This window comes from Sciurus carolinensis, chromosome 11 (genome assembly GCF_902686445.1).
Source record: "Sciurus carolinensis chromosome 11, mSciCar1.2, whole genome shotgun sequence".
Taxonomy (NCBI): domain Eukaryota; kingdom Metazoa; phylum Chordata; class Mammalia; order Rodentia; family Sciuridae; genus Sciurus; species Sciurus carolinensis.
In genome coordinates, this window is record NC_062223.1 from 29,776,080 (window position 1) to 29,782,824 (window position 6,745).

The following is a 6,745-nucleotide window of genomic DNA, read 5'->3' on the forward strand; positions in this document are numbered from 1 at the left end:
TCTGAGTATTTATACTGAAGAATTGAAATCAGATCACAACTTTCTAAAAGTCTAAAATTATTTCAAGATGAAAGACCAGCAAGACATGGTGGTGCACACTTACAATCCCAGCCACATGGGACACTGAGGCAGAAGAGCACAGATTCAAGGTCAGGCTCAGCAACTTAGTAAGACCCTGTCTCAAAATGAAAAATAAAAAAGGGCGGGGACTGTAGCTCATTTGCAAAGCATTCCACAATTCACTTTTCAGTATCCCAAAAAGGTAGAGGGCAACAAAAACCCCAAAACTCTATAAAATAAAATAATTGACATAAGAAAATATAAGAAAACACCTGCACTTATTACGTTATTGTGGCATGATTAAAGAGGTGGAAATTTTCAAATTTATAGGTGAATGGATAAATAAATTGTGGAGTATACATACAATGGAATGCTACTCATCTTATAAAAGAAGGAAACCCTGTCATATGCAAATACACAGATGAATCTTTAGTAATTCCAGGCTAGGTGAGAAAAAAAGAGGGTATCTTTTAAATACCCCCTTATTCTACTCCTATAAAGTATTTCAAATATTCAAACTCATAGAAATAGAGAGTAGAGTGGTAGTTTCCATAAGCTAACTGAAAAGAATAGTTCAGAGAGTTTATTTAACAGATTCCAAGTTTTAATTATGCAAATTATTCAATATCTATAAAACTGATAGTATATTAAAAATTTTACTATTTATTGTTCTTGAACTTTTGTTGCATTTATATTTTTCATCATATGATGTGTGTCTATGTTGCTTGGTTATGGAAATTTAGTGCATTCAGTCACTAATATGTACCTTTACTATCCCCTTTATCATTAAAGTGAAAATTGACTGATTAACAAAGTAATAAGGGAGAAGAGGACTATGAATGAGGCTGAGAACACTCTAAGGCAACAAACTGATGACTACTGAGAACAGAGAAGATAGCCCTTTTTTTCATTTTCTGTCCTGGACTTCAGGAGTGTCTAAGTTTGCTTTAAAGGTTAATAACAAAGAAAGATATTTCCAGGTGAGGTGTGGTAGTCATTCTTCATCACCTCAGAAGATGTGGGAGATGAGATAGTGGTGTGGTCTCCTTACCAGGAGCTCATTGTGTCTCTATTCACAGTTTTTATGTGACTGTGATGTTCTCGATAGCTCCTGTTGGAAGCATGGTTCCCAAGTCTACTTATCATTGTTCTCTCTCTCCAATAACCAGTGTGTGTCCTGTATGAGATTTCCTTTTAAGAGTTGATATCTCATGATTTTAAATCACGCAATCTTTGGTAGCTGGGAATCCTGCCATCTAAATCCCTTCAGTCCATCACTAATAAACATGCACAATCACCAGCATACTCAGACAGAGTCTTGATCACTGGCAGTTCTGTCCTTCAGAGCAACCATATCTTTGACACTAGTCAGGTTTCACAGAAAAATTCACTCTCTGGTCTTTGATCTATGACTAAAACCAACCCATATCCTAGACCATGGTCAACAAGATCGCAATTTGCAAAGGAGTTTTCCAAATAGTATTACTTAAGTTTTATCCTACACTGTAGTCTGGACATATGTTGAACCCCACCTTAAGTGCCTTTCTAGAACTAGCCACTAATAATTCTCATGGACACCAAGGGAGTAAGCAAAAGACTTTTACTGTTGCCTTGGAAAATATTTCACCAGAGCCAATTACAGATCCTCTGGGTACTTGAGGGGTCAAATCATTCCCAAACCTTGGAGTCTGAGAAAGTCAATTTAAACATTTCTCTAGAGTCTATGAGGAGAGTATATAAAGAAGTGTCTGTGAGCAAATGACAGCAGCATAGCCATCACTGATAAGATGGAGACTTGTTTGTGAGATCCCACTCCTGAGCTGAGTGGGTTTTCAGGGTAATAGAGTTGAATGGAGAACTTAGAATCCCCTCTCCACACTGCTCCTAGGCTCGTAGGAAACCAAAGATTGTCCCAATTGATTGAGAAAACAATGTCCAACCACAGGATTTATTTGTATGTTTTGTTGATGAATATAATGACTCTTCCTGATTTGAATAATTAGATTGTATTCCTTTTGCTTTTAATTTGGATTGACCATACTTCAAAATACCTGAAAGTATTTTTATTCTGAAAAATTATTCATTTATGCTTTCATAGGAAACCAAGGGTGTGGGCAGGCAGGAATTAAGTACTAGAGGTATCAAAGTTTCCTACTTGAAATGGTTTATTTTTCTGAGTAAATCCAGAGTGACAAAGAACCAAATAAACTAAAATGTCCACATTGGAGAATTGTCTAGAGTGACAGTAATTACAGTCTCAGCTCAGGGACCCCATGGAAAGCTATGTTGCAAACTCTCAGAGGGGAAGAAAACATTGGCATAGAATTCCACCATCACCAGACCCAGGTCAGTGTAAACAAAACCCTTTTCTCCAAAATTTTAAGCACAGTAATTTGATAGAGCAAACTTATTTTCTCTGAAGTTGTTTTTGTAAATACACATTTGATTGGAAGTTTGGTGTTTTGTTATGAAAATGACTTTGGACACAATTTCCAGTGAAGATATCAGTGGAAAACATGATCTGTAATTTTGGAAAGTCAGATGCTGTTAAGAATGACTGGAGTCACCTTTAAGACATTGTGATTAATATTTATCTCTATAAATACACTGAATCTGTAGAGTTCTGTTTTAAAGGCTTAAAATATTCTCCTATACAGGACTTTCATGTTGCCACTTTGTAATAAGATTGTGAATTAAGTCCATTAAAAAAATTAGTAACAGCTGTATTTATCATCTACAAGAGCCCAGAATAGAAAGGAAACACTTCAGGGGTAGAGAATTTCTGAAACCAAAGATATTTGTTCACACTTTTATGGTTGCTGAGGGGTCTTGTGACTGACTTCTTTGTCCAGGATTTGTTTTTTGAAAATTATTGATGTTTTGGGCAGAGATTAGGAAAAGAAATTAAAAAGACTGAGAGAAAATAAAATACATCATGCTTTTTTGTAACAAAATGGACTTAATCTTGAAAACCCACATCTAGATCATTCAAAAAAAGGAATTTTAAAAATTTTTATATATATTCAATATTTAAGCAAGTTAGCCATGAAAATGACAGGTTCATCTTAACTGACTGAATTTATGCCAGCTATGATAATTGCATCCTCTTTATCTGAGCCTAATGTTTATGTCTTGTCAATAGAAAATTCAGGATAAATTCATGTCTCTTTTAATTGCGTTTGTAAAATGTGACTGGGGAAATACATTTAATCCAGAGTATAACACTGTATCTTGAAATTCCAATGCAAGGAAAATTTATTTGTGAAATACTGTGAATTTTCAGGGAAACATTGTACCATTTACATCCACATCCAAAGATGTGGAAAGAAGCAGCATGGAAGGGTGGCATAGAGACATCCACAATATCTGGGGCTTTGGAATGAATGGTTTTCAATGAACTGTACTAGATAATTCCTTGGCATTCAGGGAAAAAAATCTACCTGTAGATTTATCCTATGTACATGTGCAATCATATGATGGAGAGGAACCACAGGTCAGAAAACAGAGCTGGTTCAGATTCAGAGAAAGGTGGCACTGTTTTATACGATATAGTTTACTTTAATAAAATATAGTGTTCATATGTCCATAGATGTCCATGAAGATAAAGAATTACAACTTCAAAATAATTGTCATTGATGATATTTTGTCTCCTCCCAGGAATGAAGGAAAGCCATCTTTGAGATTTTTTAGAGAAAGAAAGGATGTTCAGAAGTCAAACATAAGTCAACATTCAAAATAACAACCTGATTTCTTATGGCACCTGTAAGATATTATCACTATTTTATTAAAATAGTGTTCTTTACAACTACCTGCAAAAGAGCTGAGGTAAATAAGGCCTGACTCCATCCATTTCAGAGACCAGGAGACAATGGAGTACTTTAACATGGAATTTGAAATATCATCGCTCAGAAATATTGTTTTTTTTTTTTTTTTTCAGATGAACCATGTGCCCAAAATACAAACTAAACTGACAGGAAAGATGAGCAATATAACATAATTCAACCTTCTGGGTCTCACCTAAAATCCAGACCTGCAGAAACTCTTATTTACTGTGTTTTTGGTGACCTATGTGATCACACTGGCAGGTAATACGCTCATCTCTGTCACCATCTTTATCAGCCCAGCCCTGGGCTCTCCCATGTACTTCTTTCTGTCCTGTTTGTCCATTATAGATGGTTTCTACTCTTCCTCCATAGCACCCAAAATGATCTTTGACTTGATCTCTGAAAGGAACGCCATATCCTTCAGTGGCTGCATGACTCAGCTCTTTGCTGAACATTTCTTTGCTGCAACTGAGATCATCTTGCTACTGGCCATGGCGTATGACCGCTACGTGGCCATCTGTAAGCCCTTGTGCTACATGACCATCATGAGGCGGCAGGTGTGTGTTTTCCTGGTGGAGGCGGCTGGGGTCTTAGGGTTCATTCATGGGGGCATACAGATTTTGTTTATGGCCAAGTTACCATTCTGTGGCCCCAATGTCATCGACCACTTTATGTGTGATTTAATTCCTCTCCTGGAGATGGCCTGCCTGGATACCCACACTTTGGGGCCCCTGATTGCTGCCAACAGTGGGTCACTGTGTTTGATCATCTTCTCCATGCTGGTGGTTTCCTATGTGGTCATCCTGTGCTCCCTGAGGACTCACAGCTCTGAAGGGCACCACAAAGCCCTGTCTACCTGTACCTCTCACTTCACGGTCATTGTCCTGTTCTTCGTACTTTGCTCATACCTGTACCTCAGACCTGTTGTCTCCCTCCCCAGTGACAAAGCTGTGACAGTGTTTTGTACCCTAGTGATGCCTATGTTAAATCCTTTGATCTACACCTTCAGAAATGAGGAAGTGAAAAAGGTTATGAAGAAGTTCTTGGGTCAATTGCTGAAAGCACATCACAAATAAACCCTGTGGTCAGTGTGTTCAGGCAAGAATATTGAGTGATGGTCTATAAAAGCTCTCTTCTCCTTGACTGATTAAAATTGGAATGGTCCATTATCCTATATGCATCACAATTTTAATTGGCTTATAATAGTGGGTATTCATGGGGTACAGTGTGATGATTCAATACATGTAGAGCATATACAATAATCAAATCAGGGTACTTAGAATGTACACCTCTGTAAACATTGTTATTTTTTGTAATTCTTGGGAATATTTAAACTGTTTTCTTCTAATTATTTATAAAATATGTAATAAATTGTGAACTACATTCACCCTCCTGGGCTATAGAACATTAGAACTTGTTCTTCCTACATAGTTTGGTACTCCTTATCCAACCTTCCTCTATTACCTTCTCCACATCTTCCTTGCCTTTAGTAACCACTATTCTACTCTCAACTTCTACAAGATCAGATGTTTTAATTTCCTTGAGAGTGAGCATGTACAGTATTTGTCTGTGTTTTCAGTTTCATCTATGTTGCTACCATTGCAGGAGTTCATTTTTTTATGACTGAATACTTTCATTTTGTATACATTATAATTCTATATGAACATAATTTAATTTGAATATACATAAATATAACTTAAGTTTTTAATACCTTTACTATGGAAGGACATGCACAGGCAAACTACCAATGGTTCAGAGCCTCATTATGGTGTGACATGCACCAAGAGCAATATTATTGATGACTTTCATGCTCTTCACTAAAGTCACGATTAATTTTTATTTTAAAAGAGGAATAGAAACAGTAATGAAAAGTCTGTAGAACAGTAGGAAATGTCTTCAAAAGTACATTCATCAAAATATGTTTTTTGATCTTCCTGAATCTGAAAGGTTCTACTACACTAGTAGAAACTGAACACAATTCTAAAAAGAGCATGTCTCCCTTCCAAAAAAATAGAAAAACCAACTTATTTTGACAATTGCATCTATACTATTCATTCTAGTATACAATTGTCTACAAAATGATGTGAGAGTAGAATTGGCTGGAGCAAGGAAATAAAATTGATAAATCTTGGAGAGTTAAAACTGAAAGTATCTGAACTCTGAAGTTGGACTTTAGACATGAACAAAGGATAAGAAAGAAAGAAAACAGCTGTTACAGGAAATATCAAGTGTTGTAAGGACAAGTTGTGTCATGGCACTGAATGATAATGTTCTCAAATCAGAAGCACAAGAGTGTAATGAAATCCTAAGAGCTTAGGAAATTGTCAGACGCTTTTAATTGATGAAGTAGGAGCTTTAGAGGAAGTGGGCTTCCTCTCATCCTGCCTCCAGCCTTAATCACCATTGTGTCTGTAAGCCAGCTGCTTCGCCTCTCTCCCTCATTCTGTACCAGTGAAAGAGAATAACCATAATGTTATGTCTTTCCTTAAATAGTGAGAATCATATTTTTTAAACTGAAACTGTGTCTCAGTTGAGAAACACTGAAAACTTCTCAAACTTTGAATGAGCTTCAGGGATGTCACGAGGGGACAAGGGATGCTGGGGGCCACAGTTCCTGACAGGAGTCAAAGGACAGCGCTAGTGTCCTTCACTAGCTGTGGTTCAAGGAGGACTAGACCCCTGTCCCGGCCTCGCTCACCTCAACACCTGTCTGAATGTGAGCCAGGTATGAGTAGGGACAGCACAGCAGTGGGCTGTCACGATAGCCATAGTGCTTAATGGGGCCGAGTCCAGGTCTCTGGAAAGGAAGGAGGAGTCCATCCCCAACTTCCCATTGTGGGATTAAAACACCCATGAATATC

The 6,745-nt window shown here is 37.2% G+C and overlaps 1 pseudogene; it reads left to right on the forward strand.

Annotated features, from left to right (window-relative positions):
• Window positions 1-4,033: 4,033 nt before the first annotated feature.
• Window positions 4,034-4,960, forward strand: LOC124960658 (olfactory receptor 4C45-like; annotated as a pseudogene).
• The last annotated feature ends 1,785 nt before the right edge of the window (window positions 4,961-6,745 follow it).